Here is a 21,249-nt window from a genome sequence, read left to right on the forward strand (position 1 = left end):
ATGGCACTGCACTCCAGTACTCTTGCCTGGGAAATCCCATGGATGGAGGAGCCTGGTAGGCTACAGTCCATGGGGTCGCAAAGAGTTGCACATGACTGAGCAACTTCACTTTCACTTTTCAATTCCATGCACTGGAGAAGGAAATGGCAACCCATTCCAGTACTCTTGCCTGGAGAATCCCAGGGATGGGAGCCTGGTGGGCTGCTGTCTATGAGGTTGCATGGAGTCGGACACGACTGATGTGACTTAGCAGCAGCAGCAGCAGCAGAGACTCTTGTATAACTCTTCATGGTGTCTAGCTAAGACCTCAACATCAGCATCATTGTAATCTCAATCTATATAATTTGCTACCCAAGTACTGTTTCCTTTCTTCTTCCTACTAATAACAGCATCATTTTTTCTTCAGGACTAAGCTTGAAAACTCTGATTCATTCTTAGCTCCATTAGTGAAAGTGAAAGTGAAAATGTTAGTTGCTCAGTCCTGTCCTACTCTTTAGGACCCTATAGACTGTAGCTTGTCAGGCTCCTCTGTCTATGGAATTCTCCAGGCAAGAATACTGGAGTGGGTTGCCATTTCCTTCTCCAGGAATTTTCCCAACTCAGGGATTGAACCTGGGTGTCCTGCATTGCAGGCAGATTCTTTACCATCTGAGCCCCATTATGGTATAGTTAATTATTTCTCTAAATAAATTACATGTACCTTTCTCTTTTCCATTCTTCTACCAAATTAAAGATATTCACTATATCTTTATGGATTATAGCTATAAATGTCCAAAAGCTTTATCATCTTGCAACTCAGCATGCAGAGGGTACTCAACCACCTCATATTCAACCAATATATTTTGGTTATCTATTAAGTCTTAGAAAGTGTGGGCAAGTATCCCTGCCAGACCAACTCCCTCCTAACAGTGAGTACTTGCTCTGATCTCTCTACTTTGACAGTTAAATTCCAAAAGCCATCATCTAGCGTTGAAATTCAGAACTCATGGTGACTGACAATCATCCTTCTGGGTAAATAGCAAACGTGTAGGCAAGGGATGATGGTGGAATATGGCAGATTTTAAAAAGGAAGAACTTGAGATAGGGCTCAGTGGATGGTTTGTGAATTATTAATAAAGTAAATGAGTTGAGCTTGATCTATTGGATTGATGGTAGTGACGAGGTGGGCTACTTCATGAACATATAGGTGCTCTAATCCCACACGCTTCCACATTCAGATAGGCCCCATATTTGGCTAGATGTTGTCATGGCCATCTTGAAAATCTTAATGTTTAACAAATCCCCATATTTTCTAACAAATCCCTGTATGTTCATTCTTCACCCTTCCTCAAATTGTGCAGCTGATCATGAGGTGAGGACAAACATCAAAGCTAATATCAGGATTCTATTTGGATAGTGTGTGTGTGTGTGTGTGTGTGTGTGTGCATGTTATCAATTCTATTCTCTAACTTCATTTAAAGAGGTTATGAAAATAATTTACCAGTTTCTTAATATGTGAAAAATGTTGTCCATACATACACAGCTTATAGGATCTATGATGCTGCATTGCGGTTTAGTGATTTCTTTCTGATTTTTTTTTCTTTTTTTTTTCCCTAAAGCCAGAAAATCTGCCTTACTTCTTTATAATCTGTCAGTGGAACTTACATCAGTACTTGCTATATGATACTCTGTATGTATTTTCTGAATGAATCTCTTTATGCACACAGGAACACTTACATATTTGCATTTGTGTATATGCATATGTGGCCTTCCCAGGTGGCTCAGTGATAAAGAATCCTCCTGCCAGTGCAGGAGATATAGGTTTGATCCCTGGGTCAGGAAGATCTCTTGAAAAAGGAAATGACAAACCACTCCAGTATTCTTGCCTGAAAATCCCATGGACAAAGGAGCCCAGCAGGCTAGAGCCTATGGGGTCACAAACTGTTGAATGCATTTAGGGACTAAATAACAACAATAAAACTATACATATGTGTGTATGTATACATCTATTATATTTATATATAAACACAAAGTTTTAAACGTATATAAATTTATAAACACGTACATGCATATGGGTTCACTGACGAAGTCATGTCTGACTCTTGCAGCCCCATGCAATGTGTTCCGTATAGTATCAGGGCACTCATACAAGCACTTAAGTTTCTCAGACATGATGGTGGTGGTCTACTCACTAAGTCACATCTGGCTCTCACAACCCCGCACAATTGTAACCCACCAGACTCCTCTGTCCATGGGATTTTCCATGCAAGAACACTGGCGTGGGTTGCCATTTCCTTGTCCAAGGGATGTTCCCAACACAGGGATTGAATCCATGTCTCCTACACTGGCAGCTGGATTCTTTACCACTGATTCATCTGGGAAGTCCATAAGCATGTACACACAGACATTTTTTTGGCTAAATGTGAGAAGTATAGAAATTCATATTGAACTCAATTTTCTGAATGTCTTCCAATCATTAAAACAATTTAAGTCCATAATATTCTTAATTAGCAATAGCATACTAAGAGAATGGATATGGTCAGAAAGTTATCAGAAGAATATAAAGCAGCAGCCAATAAATATTCTAGTAATCACACAAATAGAAATTAAAACAATGACATAATTTAAGCCACTGAGTAAGCAAATTGAAAAAGAGATGTTCTTGCTCAAGAGTAGTGAGGAACAAATTAATCTTTTACTCTTCTTAATGGTTCTTGGGAGCAATAACATTATCATGTGTTTTAAGAAATATTCACAAAATGTGCTTAGTAGTTCTATGTGCAGATGTCTATTCAATTGCCTTAGTCAGAGACCCAAGGAAAGAAGCATTCATAGAAGCATAATTTGTAATATGGCAAACTTGGAAACAGCATCAATCTTCAATGACCAAAAGAAGGTTAAATATAGTATATTAAATGTTTGCTTTGTAATATAACACTGGTATTTTATTGAAAATATTTAATAAGGCTTTTTAATTAGAAAATTCTGGAATATTACAATTTAAAAGATAAGATATATGCATCAATTTTCGAAGTGTCTCATGAGGTACTCTTAGGGAAAACATTGATAATAGTAAGTTTACTAGGTAGCCGAACTAAATTACTTTACTGAATCTCTGAAACTAACATGATATAAATCAACTATAACTTGAATAAAGAAAGAGTGTATACCGCTGTTATGTCTGGGATGGTCACAAATGGACATTAGCAAATTAAATACACTTCTGAAAAGATCAGAGATTGGTTAATGATAAGTTCTGATTAATAGAAATTTAAATAACTCTTGTTTTTATAAATTGAGATTATAGAATGATCTTTAAGTGTGTGTCCCTTTTCTGGCATTGTAAATAGTATATGCTGTTCAGTTCAGTTCAGTCGCTCAGTCGTGTCTGACTCTTTGTGACCCCATGAATCACAGCACGCCAGGCTTCCCTGTCCATCACCAACTCCCACCAGAGTTCACTCAGACTCACGTCCATCGAGTCAGTGATGCCATCCAGCCATCTCATCCTCTGTCTTCCCCTTCTCCTCCTGCCCCTAATCTCTCCCAGCATCGCAGTCTTTTCCAGTGAGTCAACTCTTCGCATGAGGTGGCCAAAGTACTGAAGTTTCAGCTTTAGCATCATTCCTTCCAAAGAAATCCCAGGGCTGATCTCCTTCAGAATGGACTAGTTGGATCTCCTTGCAGTCCAAGGGACTCTCAAGAGTCTTCTCCAACACCACAGTTCAAAAGCATCAATTCTTCGGTGCTCAGCCTTCTTCACAGTCCAACTTTCACATCCATACATGACCACAGGAAGAACCATAGCCTTGACTAGATGGACCTTAGTCGGCAAAGTAATGTCTCTGTTTTTGAATATGCTGTGTAGAATATAATATTTCCTTTATAGTTAAGAATCATACAATAATTTGGGTCACTGAAATGTCAGTTTCCATTCTATAACAGGAGAGAGGTAAATATAGATACATATGGGAGGTTGAACCAAGTGAGTGAACGTCCCCAGTACTCTTCATGAAAGCTGTATTTTCTCTTAAGAAAAAGTTCTTGGGTAGAGTTTATTTGTGATTTGCCTTTTTCTGCTACAAAATGAAGTATAGAAATCAAATACAATGTATTTAATGAACACATTTGAGCAGTTATATCTGGGGTTCAACAAACCTTTATTCAAAGCCTTTTATATGCCAGGGACTGTGCTAGACCCTTTTTTTTATTCGTAAAACTCTTTAAGAATTGCAAAAGTTCCATGTAAAAGAAGGGTGGTCTCCAATACTACAAGTCAGGTAGCATGTTGAGAGAGTAAAACAAGCTAGTTAAGCAACTGTATATTTACTATGAGTTGTAGATAGTTGGCCTAATCCTAGGTCTCCTATCTCCAATATAGACTTATTTCAATTACTTCAAGCTGCATTTGCATATACGATGTACCAGATGGTCACTCCTAGCTAGCATTCAATTAGGAAACAGATTGCAAACACATAGTGATAAAAGAAGCAAGTTTATATATGTTAGTATGTGCCCAGTTTTAAGTACATTATATATGTGTGTGTGTGTGTGTATAACATATGCATGTGTGTATGTGTGCTCAGTCACTGAGTTGTGTCCAAATCTTTGTGTCCCCATGGACTGTAGCCCACCAGGTTCCTCTGTGTGTGAGGTTTTTCAAACAAGAATACTGGATTGGGTTGTTATTTCCTCCTCCAGAAGATCTTCTGGACTCAGGGATGGAACCCATGTTTCCTGCATTGGCAGGCAGCTTGTTTTCCACTGAGCTAGGAGCAAATCTTATGTTACATTATATAACTTATTTATCTTCTGAAGCTTAAGAGATAGGTAACATTATGGGATTTTTATTGAAGAAGAAACTAACCATATATAACTGTATAGCTTCCCAAGTTTGTTTGGTTCCAGATGGTAGCTCAGTTGGGAAAGAATCCATCTGCAATGCAGGAGACCCTGGTTTGATTCCTGGGTCAGGAAGATCCTCTGGAGAAGGGATAGGCTACCCACTCTAGTGTTCTTGGGCTTCCCTAGTGGCTCAGTTGGTAAAGAATCTGCCTGCAATGCAGGAGCAGAGAAGGCAATTGCAACCCACTCCAGTACTCTTGTTTGGGAAATCCCATGTATGGAGGAGCCTGGTAGGCTGCAGTCCATGTAGTCTAGAAGAGTTGGACACAACTGAGTGACTTCACTTTCACTTTTCAGTTTCATGCATTAGAGAAAGAAATGGCAACCCACTCCAGTGTTCCTGCCTGGAGAATCCCAGGAATGGGGTAGCCTGGTGGGCTGCCATCTATGGGGTTGCACAGAGTCGGACATGACTGAAGCAACTTAGCAGCAGCAGCAGCAGCAGCAGCAGCAGCAGCAATGCAAGAGACCTGGGTTCATTCCCTGGGTTGGGAAGATCCCTTGGAGAAGGGAAAGGCTACAACTCCAGTATTCTGGTCTGGAGAATTCCGTGGAATTCTGTCCATGGGGTTGCAGGGAGTTGAACTCTACTGAACGACTTTCACTTTCACTTTTCTGTGTTCTTAACTAGTATGTTGCGTTACCTCTAACACAATTTGTTAAATGCAATATTTACAGACTTTGAATCATATTTTATGCCCTCAAAAAATGTAGAGTCTTGTCACACCTATTGTAGCAAAATGCTTATGCAGAAAAGGTGACCTTTGTTCCAACCCCTAGAGGATGGATAAAGTAGGGGCAAGGTGAAAGTGTTACTGGCTCAGTCGAGTCTGACTCTTTGCCACCCCATGGACTGTAGCCTGCCAAGCTCCTCAGTTCATTGAATTCTCCAAACAAGAATACTGGAGTGGGTTGTCATTTCCCTCCCCAGGGGATCTTCCTGACCCAGGGATCGAACCTGGGTCTCCCACATTGCAGGCAGAATTTTTACCATCTGAGCCACCAGGGGAGCAGGGGAAAAAAGAAATGAAAACTATCCTAGGGCTGAGGGAGAGAGTAGAGATAGTAGTTCTGTCAACTAAATCAATGTATCATGCTACAGCTCACAAAAATAAGGACAACTTAAAAGTACTCAAGTTAGCCAAGCCTTCTTAAAATGCAAAATTCCAGGTACATTCTCAATATTTTAGACTTAAGGTCCTTACCACCCTCAGATAGAGGTGTTGCTTTTTCTAAGGATACGTGTTTACATTTTTGATGACCATATCATGCAGTTGATTTCTACTGAAATTATCACCAGTAGAAATCTCTCAAGTCTTATTCACAAGTCTTATTCAAAGAATTGTCTCCACTGCCATATTTTTAATAGACCCCTACATCTGGATCCATATTTGTATTTCTTCCTTGTTAGATTTGAGATAGCATTTAAGTTTTTCAAGACCAATTCTTCATCCAAATGCACTAGCTTCTGCTATAAAATTTCTATGGCTGATGTCAGTGTTCAGACCATTGTTAAAAGCCACAATCCTGTTTAGAGGTAGAGCTCTGTGCTTACTACTAGATACTTTCCTCTCACACATTTCTAAATGTGTGAGAATGAGGCTTAGCCTGTTGCTACACCAAATAATTGTATTAAAATTTAAATGTACATGGGAAAAAATGGAAGCAGTGAGAGATTTTATTTTCTTGGACTCCAAAATCACTGTGGATGGTGACTGAAGCTATGAAATTAAATGACACTTGCTCCTTGGAAGAAAATCTATGACAAAGTTAGACAGCATATTGAAGAGGAGACATTGCTTTGCTGACAAAGGTCCCATATAGTCAAAGCTATGGTTTTTCCAGTAGTCATGTATGGATGTGAGAGTGGACCATAAACAAAGCTGAGCACTAAAGAATCAATAATTTCTAATTGTGCTGGAGAAGATTCTTGAGAGCCCCTTGGACAACAAGGAGATCCAACCAGTCAATCCTAAAGGAAATCAGTCTCAATATTCATTGGAAGGACTGATGCTGAAGCTCCTGTACTTTGTCTACCTGATGTGAAGAGCTGATTCACGGGACAGGATCCTGATGCTGGGCAAGATTGAAGGCAGGGGGAGAAAAGGGAGACAGAGGATGAGATGGTTGAATGGCATCACCAACTCAATGGACATGAGTTTGAGCAAGCTCCAGGAGATTGTGAAGGACAGGGAAGCCTAGTGTGCTGCAGTCCATGTGGTCACAAAGAGTCAGAAATGACATAGCAACTGAACCATGACCATGACAAAATTCTCCATGTGGGCTTTAATGAAGTAGTGAGAGATGATGATGACATGTAGAGAGATTATGTCATGTGGCTTTCCCCGAGTTCCTTCCTAACATGTCTGTCATAGAGAGCAGTAGGTTATTTTGAAATGAGATGTATGTGAATGTGATAGAGACTCAGGTGACCTAACTGTTTCTTGCCTTACTAGTCCGTTCATCTCTTTATAAGTAACCTTATAACTTGACCAGGTTTCACATTTGGTTCAGTAATTTCTAATTTGGAAACTCCATGTTCAATCTTCTTTTGCAAGTTGGGAAAATATTTTCTTATCTCTCATCTTACTGCACTATTTTATTTTTACTGAATTGTCCAAGTTTACTGCCATTATTTCAGATATTTAAACAAAAATCTTGGCATATTCTTTGTGTGACCCTTGTGAAAAAAAGTAACTACTTCAAGCTAGGGTCCGCTAGTTAGTATATGTTCACTTATCTTTGAACCCAGTGTCCTTATTCTATCACTTACATAGCAACAAGTATCTATTTTATGGACATCAGACGTATATACTATAGAAATTGAGGTGTTTTACCTTTCTCTTTGTCAGCTTTTAACACTGCCCATGAGATCAAATCACGTTCATTATTTTGATACATGCACTGAAGAAAACTTTAAAAAGGTGTTTTTATTCATCAAAATATTATTTTGAGTAAGGAAGGCTCTACTTTTTAAAATTAATTATACATATAGTTAACTTTGAAATATTTTTGATCTCTTTTTAATTTTTCTGCATCAGTATTTCCCCAGTGCTCTGCAATTTATAATCTGAATGAATAAAGGTTAACTTTATTAGGTCATCTTTAAGTATATTCGTAGAGGTACTATTTTTCATCAGTGTACATTTTCTTTTATTCATTTAACAAAAATATGTAATGCACTATTAGTCACCTAAGCACATAAAATAAATAGCTGCAAAGGAAATCCTGTATTGCTTCATGTTTTACCAGCTGTTTTTCTTTACACAGAAATCTGATCACTTTGTCGTTATTATTGTAATTTCAATAATCATTTCAATTAAAATTCAATCATAGCACCATGTTTGTGTAGTTAATTGTCCTAAGCACTGAATTATAGCAAGGGATATTTATACATTTCATTTACATTCCTTCTTTATTTATGTTTGAAAACATCGCACAGCCTCCTGAATTTCCAGGGTAAAACTAAACATGAGATGGCATCTAAAGAGACAATTTCCTGAGTCTGGCTCTCAGAGAACCACGACAGTTTAGCATTACAATGTTATCTTTTGAGTTCCTTTAGTCTGGCTAGCATCAATCTCATGTTAGATGCTTCCCTGTCACTAGTGAAAGTGATTCTTATAACTCTCCCAACGTGACATAAGTGGGGACTTGGGATCAGAAACGTCCATGCTTTCAGTTTCAGAGATTAACTCTGTAATAAATTCGGCTGACTGATGCATTGTCCAATTTCTTGAAGTTATCTTTGACATAAGGAGGAAATAAGCACCTGCCTACCACCTGGCTTTCCCCTAGCAGCATGTTCCACACAGGTTCATGTACTTTCTGCTTTTTAACTTGAAAACAGAAGAGACGCACTAAGTGGCTGATGGGCTGGCTTTTCTAGGGCTAGGGAAAGTCAGGGCGAATTCAGAATAGCAAACTTCAGAAGCCATTTCAATCCCTTGTACGTTTCATCATTGGGTTTGTGGAGAGTCTGCCTGAAGCCTTTAATCTGAGTGCTGTCTCATATATATAAATCCTCCCTCAGGGAATGGGTTCTTTTCCTAGAAATATTTTGTATTTTTTGGTGAAGCTCACAGATTCTTCTCCATGTCTTCCCACTCAGGACCAAGTGCCTGTTGGCTTCCATTGTGACTGTTCACTCAATGTGATTCTTATGATCTTATCCAGGGAAAACCACCTAGGAAGACTAACAAAAACACATCAGTTTCAAGTGTGTCCCTAGGATGCTCAATGCTGATGTCTTAGGAAAAGCTTTTGTAGCAAACTGATAAACAGTCTATTGTATTCAACTGAAGGTAGCCAAAGGCTTCCCAGATGGCTCAGTATTAAAAAAAAAAAATCTGCAATGTAGAAGCTGCAGGAAATAGGGGTTCAATCCCTGGGTCAGGAAGATCTCCTGGAGGAGGAAATGGCAACCTGCTCCAGTATTCTTGTCTGAAAAATCCCATGGACAGAGGAGCCTGGCGAGCTACAGTCCATGGGGTTGCAAAGAGTTGGATATGACCAAGCACAGATGCAGCCAAATAAAAGAGTTAGACATTCTCTAGAGATTGTCATGTGGAATTTTTAAATTAAACTACATGACCCCACACAGCCCAAAAGTTCATCTTTCTATCCTATTTATCTTTCATAACTATTCCTTTCTTTGTCCTCCCAGGCCTTCATCAACACAGGAAGATTTGAAATGGATTCTTTTCAATAACCACAAATGAACACAATTTTATGTCTATGCCAGGGAAATCTCATTTAAATCAGAAACTGCATGAGTGAGAATATACAAAACATAATACAACATTGGCTCATTATTTCGGATGCTATTGTTTCCATACAACTTTTCCCTGAGAGTTTAGATTTTTGGAGTTTCTCAAATTCTAATTGACTCCTAACATCTTCCTTAGGCTCAACAATGCACTGAAATGTGCAGTTTTTTCACAATTAGAGATAATCCAATCCGAGTGCTGCTTTCACAGTTTCTGTTGGTTTGTTTAATTGTACCCAAGCCCCAAAACAAATTAAATCCCTGCTCATTCCACATCAGCCAAGCCAAATAAGGTAGCCAAATATAACACTAGTTGATTCAAAACATCCTCTCTTTAAATTGCACACATTTTTTACTTCCCTAGTGGTCCAGTGGTTTAGACTCTGTGTCTCGACTGCAGCGGGCTTAGGTTCCATTCCTGGTCTGGGAACTAAGATCCCACATGCTGCATAGGAGTGCCAAAATGTAATAAATAAATAATAAAATAAAATTGCACAGATTTTATTTAATCTTTGCAGAGATCCTCTGAAGTGAGCATTTTTCTCCAGATTTTAAAGAGAAACTGCCATAGTCTCAGATAATTGAAACAGCTTAGACAGATTCTGACATACCTAACAGTCTGAGACACAATTTGAATCCACGTTTTCAGACCTGTAGAGGGCCTGTTCCCTCTAGCACATATCTAGCTTGGGAGCATTTATAGTATCAGCTAACCAGAGCAAATAATGCTGTTCTCTTTGTGGCTGGAATTACTGAGGGTCTTGTGTAATTCTGAATGAATGTATCTGCCAAATGATCCCTCCATTTAGATAAACTCCTACACTTATTTACTACACGGCTTTAAATGGGGCTGCTTGATGTTCTTAATGAGTGAGTGTGGGTGACTTTGTGTTGGAAGAAAGGGCTGAAATCATTTCCCATCAACTGCGAACATAGCCAATCAGGCCTGAAATCCTTGTTATCAAAAGCTATGTACATTACAAATCATTTACATTTATTCTGGAGTAATGGGAGGTGAGAAGTTGTGTGTGTGTGTGTGTTTCCTGGCACAAGCAAGGAGAGTAGGAAAGGCATTGCGGTTCCTATTCGTCTTCACAGATAAACTGCTGACCTCCAAGGGAAAGCTCTCGCTCATATATGAACCCTCCACGCCTTGGGTAGTTTGGGGTAAGGCGTTAAAGGGCATCACTCAAGCTCAATCTCACGGCTACCACCGGACTAGGGATCACCGATGAATGAGCCAGCAGTTGAATGTTTAGCAGGCTGTGACGACTTTGCACGGAAATAGGAGAATTTATTACCAGCCTGCCACGTCCGTGCCTGCCCTGCCCGCTTTTGCTCTCGTTCCCTCCCAATGTCTACTCCCACTCCATCTGACAGTCAAACCCCTTCTTGTCCCGCACTTCCCCTCACCCGCGGAGAACTGAGGGTCTAAACTGTCACTGAGTCCTGGCCGTCATTTTTCAAGAGCAGTAGGACTAAAGCTGATGCCGCCGGTCCAGGATATTTAAAAATATATATATATATTAACTATTTCATGAATGGCGCTGCTTTCCGCACGACCTTGCTACGAGGGGGCTGAAGGGTGTCCGATATGTGTGCTGTGGAATTTCTGCGGCCCCCAAAGTATGCACGATGGGAGGCAAAAAAAAAAAAAAAAAGAGAAAAAGAAAAAGGAGGCAGAGGGAAAGGCAGCGGTCGCGAGAGCCTGGGAGGAGAGGAAGGAGGAGAGACTGGGAAGCGGAGCATCAGGCGGACAGGCTGTGCCAGCCAATCAGAGACGCGCTCGGGAGCTGCAGCCGCGGAGCCGCGGAGCCTGGCTCGCAGGAGCGCGGAGCCAGCCCGGGGCTCTCCGAGGACCAGCGCAGCGAGCTCGAGCACCGGCAAAGTCCCCTCTATGATGCTCGTAAATTAAGTTCTTTTCCACCACTTAGGGCAAAGTCAACCAAGGTAAGGCTTCCGTGAATGACACTTTACCATGGAGTGACATTAAGATTTTTGTGCAGTGGGGCTGAGTCCAAACAATATTTGGTGAAATCTTCCTCTCCGGGTTGCTTTCACAGAATCTGCCACGAATGGGAAAGTTGGAGATGATGCTTCCTGAGCCTTAGCGCTAGTATGCATTTGAAAAAAAAAAAAAAAACAACCCAAACAATTTTTTTCTCCCTTAACCAGGAGCGTTGCCATAAAGCCTATGGGATGTGAGTGGGATAACCCAGCTGGGTCTGTGTTTATGTTTATCTGTGGATGATGTGCTGTTATCTGTCTTGCCCCTGAAGAAGTTGGAAGGATACTCCGCAGGGCGCATTTGAATCGTGATGACATTAGAATAAGCTGTCATTTATGTCTGTCTGTAAAAGTGAGGGAAAGCATTGTCAGAACAGAAACGGGGACGTTGAAATTGAAATTTCCGTAGTGCTTCTTAATTATTGCCTTTCCAGTATCCTCTGAAATTACACAATATCTAAGCACTGAAGCTGCAGCAGGGCAAGGCTCATTTTCTCTTTTCTCTCTTTCTTTCTTCCCTGCCCCCCCCCCCATGAAATGCTTATTAAAGCTTAAGATGAAACTTTTTTCTTCTTTTAAAGGGCACTATAAATGATGCATGAAAAGGAATTAGGTAGGCTCCTGCGCTCAGAAAAACTCTTTATTTAGTACATGCCCTTTTGTTTGTTAACTCATTTCTTAACTTCCTGAACCTGACTTGTTTGAGTTTGGAAATAACAATTATTTCGTCTTAATGTTCATGTCTTAAAAACAAGGTAAAATTATGCCGTATGCATGTTTGCATGAGTGTGTATGTGTGGTGCGTGCAGATGTGGAACTAGGAAGATCAGTCATGTAACAGGTGAAAGATAAAATTGTATTGGCTAATTATTAAAGTATTTCCTTATATCCATGCCTGCTGTATTTAAAGAACTTTCAGATTAATCAAGAGTACATCTCCTTGCTATTTCTCTGCTAAAAATGTAGAAATACTAAAGTGAAAATCTTAGCTAAAATTATTCTGGTTTTTGGTTTGCTCAGGTGATGGCATCACTGCTTCGAGCTGAGAGAGACAGATCACAGAAATATTTTATTATGCAGCCAAAAAAAAAAAAAAAAGAAACCTATAGGCTCTGACTATGTTTTGGAACCTTTATTTTCCACTCTAGAATCACCCACAGATTTTTCAAAGCAGGGGGCTTTCCTTATGCAGTAATTGTCTGCCTCTGTTTCATTGGACTTGTCTTGTCAGAGAAAATACATAATTCTGAATCAAGAGTTAGAGGTACAGACTAGATCTTGTATGTATCTTGTTGAGAGGAGAGAGGCAGGATGTGATGTTGGTAGAGAATTAGTTCTATAGTCTAATACTCTGGTTCAGGAACCAATCATCACTGGTTTCTTTCAAGCCTTCTGTTATAGGTTAAATTTCAGACTTCCTGAAGATAAATTAACCTAGTACAGCTCAACCCATTTCTTCAGTTAATAAGGCATTCATTTAATGGACCTTGTTAGAGGAATATGCCGTGAAACATAATGATGATGCTTTTTTACAGAGGTAGCTAACTTAAAGGGGAGGAAAACATAAAATGATACCAATGGCCAAGTTTGATTTTCTACGTTGACAACGATGGGAGGTGGAAAAATGAGAATTTGCTATTTTAGATGCAACAAAAATGCCCACTTAAAGATAACCCAGTAGCAAAGGGAATATAATTGTAGAGTAAAGGTAGCTAACAGGAAACTCTAGCTGTAACTCTATCCAGGGAATGTTAAAAGTAATTAGCTACAACAACTGTAAGCATGATTGATAGCCACCAGTGCTTGATCAAAATCTATACATAAAGCATATTGGAAATTATTATTTCTTCTGATGTGCTGTTTGTTTGGATGGATAAATTGGAAGCATGAGAATGAATGAATCACTTGGTTCAAGTTTATAAATTCTTTATGTGAAGGGTGTTATATATAGTAAATATAAAATACTATTCATTTGGCTTTTATACACATTGTTCTTATGCTTTTGTTGATTTTATGGTCTGTAAAATATAAACCACGTGTTCACAAGTGTGTGTGCCCCACTTGTTGTGTATTTGACTTTCTGATTAGAAGACTGAAGTATACCTTCTATTATGCAACCTGATATAACTGTCTTTTAGAATCTAAACGTGCATGTACACTTCAGCAGAACTAGGAGAGCACATTGAACTTACTGACCTGGAAAAATTTACTAATCTCAAGTGCATGTATCTGATCCAGTGTAGTTGAGTAAAAAGTGAGAGAAAGAGATTGAGAGATTTAAGATAGAGCCTGTGTAAGGTGTCCTTTCTCTTTAAAAAAAAAATAAATAAATAAGTAGAGGACTTTTGACTCCTTGGTGTGCTTAATTATGTGCCTTCCTTGTAGTTGTATTACCCATGTCTATGAGAGCTTCTTAACCCTGGTGCTATTGATATTTGAGGCTATGCAATTTTAGGATGGAAGAGTTTTCTGGTGTATTGTAGAATGCCTAGTAGTATCTCTGTTTTCTAGCCACTAGATGCCAGTAGCAGCACCCCCAGATTGTTTGCCAGTAGCAGCACCCCCAAACTGTGGCAACCAAAAATATCTCAAGAAGTTGCCCTGGAGTAGGGGGCAAAGCTACACTCCTCTTCCATTGGAATTGTCAGTTTATATGTTCTACAATGTTCCTTCTTCTCTTGCTTTGAACAAATTTCAGCTCTGTTTTGTTGGGTCCCTAACAGAAAACTGTGGAAGAGCTTATCAGTATTATTATTTATTTTCTGTGAACTGAGTATCTAGGTTGTATTCTCTGTCATATGCTAACATTTGTGGGAATAGGAAGAAATAAAAGCTGAGAAAAGGAAGTAGATATTGAGTTTAAAGACACATTTCGTTTAAATTCACTTCTTTTAGATGAGTATTTTGAATATATTTATGCTGGGCTGTCAGGAGGGGGCTTTTACCCTAGTAAGTCCATGTGCTTCGAGTAGTTTATAATGCTCAAAGATCTGGAAGTAAAAGGAAAGCATTTTGGTTTGAAGAACATAGTTCTTCACTGGGGTGGTATACATTTAACATGATGGAAAGAAGTGCCAGGCATGATGATCTGAAGACATGGCAGAGGTTGGATCCCGGCATAGATTACTCATGTCACATGTCCCCTGCATAGAGGCCATTTTTCCTCATCTGCAAAAGGAGATACGAATAGGCATGGGAACTAAATAATACAAAGTATCAAAATGGGTTGTAATTTATGAAGATGTGCATCAATGTTGGTAAATTATCATCCTGTCACTTTCTTCTGTGATGTGTTTGTTGAACACTGACTCAGCATGCTAAATATTCCAGCTATTCTAGAGGAGTTAAAAATCATCTGTAAGAAATGGTGGTATTAGCTCTTAGAATTTTTTTTTCATGGATGAAATAGAACATCTCCATTTTGAAATATGTAACTTATATTATGGATAAACTCTCAATTTCCTCTCTTATTTATAGGGCTTCCCTGGTGGCTCAGGTGGTAAAGAATCTGCTTGCAGTGCAGGAGACTGGGTTTGTTCCATGGGTGGGGAAGATCCCCTGGAGAAAGGAATGGCAACCCACTCCAGTAATCTTGCCTGGAGAATTCCATGGACAAAGAAGCCTGGCGGGCTACAGTCCATGAGTTCTCAAAGAGTCGGACAAGTACTTTCCCCAAATAATCCACATTTATAATTTGTTAAAAAAAAATACAGAAATGTAAAAACATAGAATACACCTTGAAATCCACTCTTCAATGATACTGTTATTACCAGTTTGAAATATATTTTTAAGTGATTTTTAAATGAATAGATTAACATAATGTCTACATGTAATTAAGACATTAATATAGATTTAAAGTTAAGAAGGTAGTTGTGGAGAGATGCACACATTTGTATAAGCACATGTACAAAAATATATGTTTAGAGAAAATAAACACAGTTTATATAATTCCCAACTAATTTTATAGCCTGTCTCTTACATGTGAGTATATAGAGAATTCATAAGTATTTAACAAGAGTACCATTATGTACAGATCTGATGTTTAAATGTAGTTCAGTGTTAGACATACACATGTGTGTACAGCTTTCTTGTCTCATTAGGTTGGGAGAATTTCAGACTGGTTGATGTTCCTGCCATATTGATTTTTATTCATTGTGACTATTGCATATTATGGCATAGATGTAGTATCATTCATTTCAGCAATGAGTTATTAAATATTTTTAAGAGAAGAATAAAGAGAGAGCCAACACAAATTAAATAATTTGGTATTGCTATCCTGCTGATAGTGAGTTTTTGACTTTTATGTTTAGTACATCTTCTAAGAACAGACTTCAGGGGAATTAAGTGGACAGTGGGGAAATGTTGGAGCAGGGATTAATAGAAGAGGAAATGTTGGAGCAGGGATTAATAGAAGAGGAACATTTGGTTTTTTGTACTGTCACATGCCCAGGTGTCACTTCTATAGATATCAGAAAATATTCTGATATGTAAACTTCTACACTGGTAGGCTATATCAATTTAAGAAACTTGTTTATAATCTAAGAATAAAATGAACAAAACTTGATCCATAAAAGTACTTGACTGAAATGTTTGAAAAAGAAAATATTTCACTTATCTGAGCTCCCCAGGACTGTATTATTTACTATTTCATTTGTACTGCATGGAATATGATAGATGAATTGGTATTAAAATGAATTTGGGCTTTGCAAATGCCTCTCCTGAAAAAAGGAATTCAACTGTGTAGCTGATTCACTCATTTTATGTATAGCTGATCATAAGGATCTTCAAACAGATATTTATTATCATATTTTGGCCTTCATTTTATAGTAATAGCTGATTCCATATAGTAAAATGGAATCAAATTTGAGCTTTTTTGTGTGTGCAGATTTTATGTATAGCTGATCATAAGGATCTTCAAATAGATATTTATTGTTACATTTTGGCCTTCGGGATTAATATATGACTTGTATGTGATTATGTACAATCCCAGGTGACTGGGAATTTCACTTGATCTAATAATTTCAGTCTACCTGATGCCAACAGTATTTTAAATAAAAATATCTAGATGGTACTAGTGGTAAAGAACTTACCTTCCGATGTAGGAGATGTAAGAGATGCAGATTCAATTGCAGGGTCAGAAAGATCCTCTAGAGCAGGAAATGGCAACCCACTTAAGTATTCATGTCTGAAAATCCCATGGACAGAGGAGCCTAGCAGGTTATGGTCCGTAGGGTCACAAAGAGTCAGACACGGTGGAAACAAATTAGTACATGAAGATTAAACTCACAGATATCCATGGGATTTAAAAGAAGACAGGATGCCATTTTAACCTATTGAATCATCATATTACAAAAATTTTTGAACCCAGTGCTGGCAAGCATATGATAAAAACTTTTATTTATAGTTATTCTTAGTGTAAGTGAAGATTATACAACGGTCTTGAAAACAATTTGCAATCCTTTGACAGTAAAAGGAAAATGCAGATTCTCTTGCATGCACCTTCCTGGGAGCAAATGAACCAAATGAACCAAACTATCCCAAATGAACCAAACTATCCCCAAATGAAAAAATCCGTCAAGAGGTTAAAAGTAATTTAAGAATGTGAATACATCTAAATAATGATTTGTTTATGGAAACTCACATAATATTAAACTAGATACAAAATTTTATGTGCATCCTGATTTTTAAAGGGATTTCAAAAAAATCAATTTAGTTAGATACTGTATTAAGACAGTAATGTATATCCCTTCAACTTTTCTTTATTGTTTATATTATCTATATTTTAAAAATTATATGTAATTAGTGCCTTCAGCTGCAATGCACAATATAATTTGAACAAACCACGAAAACATAAAGGCTATTTTGGTTGCATGTAGTTGTGTTAATTTTTCTTGTAGAATCTGCTTTTATTGGCTGAGTGAAACAATTTAACTTAACCATAGAGTTGAGAAAGCCTTGTAGTACTGATTGAAAACTAAACCATTTCTGAATGTCTGTTTAATAGGATTTTCAGTTCTGATGACTGGAATACTGTTTTCTTAAAGGTTTACCATATCTTTAAAGCAAAAAAAAAAAAAAGCTCAAATTTGATTCCATTTTTGCTATATTAAATTTATTTGTGGAGATTATATTCTATTTGAGAAGAGAGATGGTAAACAGGGGAACTTATATTTTATATTACTTGTGGAACATGATTATTGTTAAGGGGAAAGAGGGAAGTGGAATGAGGAATAAAATTTTTGAAGAGGTGAGTGAGTAGTAGTTTGATATTTTAGCTGTAATGGCTAGGAATCCCTTCCTTACTGAGAAGGTGACTTTGAATAAAGCCTTGGAAGAAGTAGTTGTTGTTCATTCGCTAAGTCATGTCTGACTCTTTGCGACCCCAAGGACTGCAGCCTACCAGGCTTCCCTGTCCTTCACTATCTCCCGCAGTTTGCTCAAACTTGTGTTCATTGAGTCAGTGATGCCATCCAACCATCTCATCTTCTGTCACCTCCTTCTCCTCCTGCACTCAGTCTTTCCCAGCATCAGGGTCTTTTCCAGTGAGTCAGCTTTTTGCATCAGGTGGCCAAAGGATTGGAGCTTCAGCTTCAGCCTCAGTCCTTCCAATGAATATTCAGGGTTGACTTCCTGTAGGATTGACTGGTTTGATCTCCTCACTGTCCAAAGGACTCTCAAGAGTCTTCTCCAATACCACAGTTCTGAAAGCATCAATTTTTTCAGGCCTCAGCTTTTTTTATGGTCCATCTGCCATATGAATATGAACAAACCATATTCTAGGGAGGATGAGAAGCAAAAAACAGAAGTCCTGGGACAGGAACCTGCCTGACCCATTGCCAGAATAGCAAAAAGGCCAGCATAACAGGAGGGAAGGCACAGAAATGGAGTAGAGGAGGAGATACTGGTCAGAGAGATGGGAAACCAGAACTTATGTGTAAATCCTGTGGATTAGTCTAAGTTCCTAGGGTTTTTCCTGGGAGATTTGGCTGGCATTAAGTATCCCTGATCAGAAAAGTAACATGATCTGATGACTTTATTACATTGTTTGGCAAATAAGGATTAAAAATGAGGATGGAATTAAAGTTACTCATCAGCTGCATTTCAGGAAGAAACTGACTGCTGTGTTGGAGTCAGACTGCAAGGGAGCAGGACAGAAATAGGGCAGTTATGGAGCTATTTCAGTCATTGGAAGAGAGAAGATGATGACTTGCAGCAGTGTGAAAACAGTAGAGGTCAAGAGGAGAGGAGAGGGGAGGTTGGATTCCAGATTTACCTTGAAATTAAAACTGATGGGACTTGATATTATATAAGATGTGGAGGTGGACAGTGAGCATAAATTTGATTTGCTATATCCTGAGCTATAAGGAAGCTGGAGTTGTCTCTTAAGAAGGAAAAGAATGGGCGGAACAGATTTTTGTGGAGGAAGGAGGGCAGACAGCAGATAGGAAGAGCTGAGTTTTATACATTTTTAGGTTAAAATGCACAAGTGCATAAGTCCTAGAGTCAGTTGATTACACTGGTGTGGAGTTCAGAGAAGAGCTATCTCCTCAGGTAGGAAATCAAGAGTCATGAGTCCACTGACTTCATTTAAAGTGGAAAGACTAAACGTGGATGAAAAGATGAAAAATGCAGACCAGGAGGTGGAGCACCCCACACCGATAAGTTGGAGAAATGAAGAAAACGCAACACAAGTATTTGAGAACCAGTAGCTGGAGACGAAGGAAGAGAGTCCCATGTGTAAAGGGTCTTGAAATCCAGAAGATGTACTTCAAGGAAGAGACTGTCTTGGAAAACATTTTAAATTATTGAATATAAACTTCCAGGCACATGTAGGCACAAATCTAACTTTTTCATTTGGATAGTTTTATTTTAGACATAAAGAATTCATTTCCTTAATGAAAAAAAAATTTTTTTCATTGAAAGACCTTATTCATTATAGTCGTTTACTTTTTTCAAAGTTATCTATTTATAGGAGTCATTTTAGGTTCAATGTTAACCTGATGTTAGAAACAACTGGAGAAAGTTTCTTGGTGCCACAAAAGCAGATATTGACACAAATTTATTGGTTTAATTACCTGTGGGTTTTATTCATCAATATAGTCCTTCTAATATTTTTATTAGCCTTACTTAATTTTGGGCTTCCCTTGTGGCTTAGCTGGTAAAGAGTCTACCTGCAATGTGGGAGACCTAGGTTAATCCCTGAGTTGGGAAGTTCCCCTGGAGAAGGGAGCAGCCACCCACTCCAGTATTCTGGCCTGGAGAATTCCATGGACTGTGTCGTCCATGGAGTCGCAGAGAGTCGGACACAACTGAGCGACTTTCACTTTACTTAATTGTGATATTAGAGTTGCTTTCTTTCAGGACCTGATAAATTTGCAACATAAAATGTATCTCATCTATTGATAACTAGAAATGTTACTTCTTGAAAACTCAAATTATTCTAAATTGCAATACAAAAGAATAGATATGAAGGGTTTCCTATAGCTGATATTCCAATTAAGAAACTGTGTTTTTACATTGCCATCTTACTAGTAATATATTTCCAGCCTTTGAAGTGTGGGAGAAATGTATTAAGAACTAAGATATAAATCTTTGGTTTCAGCTGCAGGTATGAGGTAACTATAATGTTGTGAAACTGATCTTTAAGCAAAAATGCAAGATGACTATATTAGTGATTATATCAATGATGATGATGCCAATGAAAGCATTCTTTCACATAGCTATTCCAACACACTCACACAAACACAGCTTCATGACTTTAGGATCACATTCTGTTTCTTAAACTGATCATTTGTTTAGATTAACTAGCACTTCATCAACCAAGTTCCCCTTAGAATGTTTATGATCTCAGCTAAATTAAGTGAGGTAGCTTCTGAAACCCTGGATACTCTTTGGAAGGGCTGATGCTGAAACTGAAGGTCCAATACTCTGGCCACCTAATGCAAACAGCTGATTCATTGGAAAAGACCCTGATGCTGGGAAAGATTGAAGGCAGTAGGAGAAGGGGATGACAGAAGATGAGATGGTTGGATGGCATCACAGATTCAATGGACATGAACTTAGGTAATCTCTAGGAGATGGTGAGGGACAGGGAAGTCTGGGGTGCTCCAGTCATGGGGTCACAAAGAGTCAGACAGGACTTGGTGACTGAACAACAGTAACTTCTGCAACAGTTTTATAAGAGAATTTGCAACAATGCATGGAATAGTTTAAATGATGTGTAAGGACTGTATGTGGCTACACTGAAGGCTAATGTGATGATAGAACAATGGTCCCCAAAAAGTGAAGGTCCTAATTCCTGGAATCTGTGTGTATGCTATGACATCTCAAAGGAGGATGAAGTGTACAGATGAAATTAGGATGGACAATTAAACTATGCTAAAATAAGGAGATAATCTTGGTTTATCAGGATCAGGTATGCCCAATGTCATCCTAAAAGAATGTAAAAGAGAAAGATGTAGGCAGACAGGAGGTCAGAATGACAACATGTGAAAAGGAATCAATCTGATATTGCTCGTTGGAACATGGAGAAGGAAGACCAAGTATAGAGTGATTTGGGAACTGTCTAGAAACTGGAAAACACAAGGATT

General features: G+C 38.5%; 1 protein-coding gene across 6 annotated transcripts in view; it reads left to right on the top strand.

Annotated features, from left to right (window-relative positions):
• Positions 1–21,249, top strand: part of CDH18 (cadherin 18) — a 1,280,123-nt gene that overhangs the window by 656,392 nt on the left and 602,482 nt on the right. For 4 of the 6 annotated variants that reach the window (XM_027980148.3, XM_060400266.1, XM_060400267.1 and 1 more), the window contains exon 1: positions 11,446–11,602. The exons of the other annotated variants lie outside the window; for them this stretch is intronic. The gene's annotated coding sequence lies outside the window, so the exon portion shown is untranslated. Of the gene's footprint in view, positions 1–11,445; positions 11,603–21,249 lie in introns of those variants that run through there. 6 annotated transcript variants of the gene reach the window in all.

This window comes from Ovis aries, chromosome 16, assembly GCF_016772045.2.
Source record: "Ovis aries strain OAR_USU_Benz2616 breed Rambouillet chromosome 16, ARS-UI_Ramb_v3.0, whole genome shotgun sequence".
Classification (NCBI taxonomy): Eukaryota; Metazoa; Chordata; class Mammalia; order Artiodactyla; family Bovidae; genus Ovis; species Ovis aries.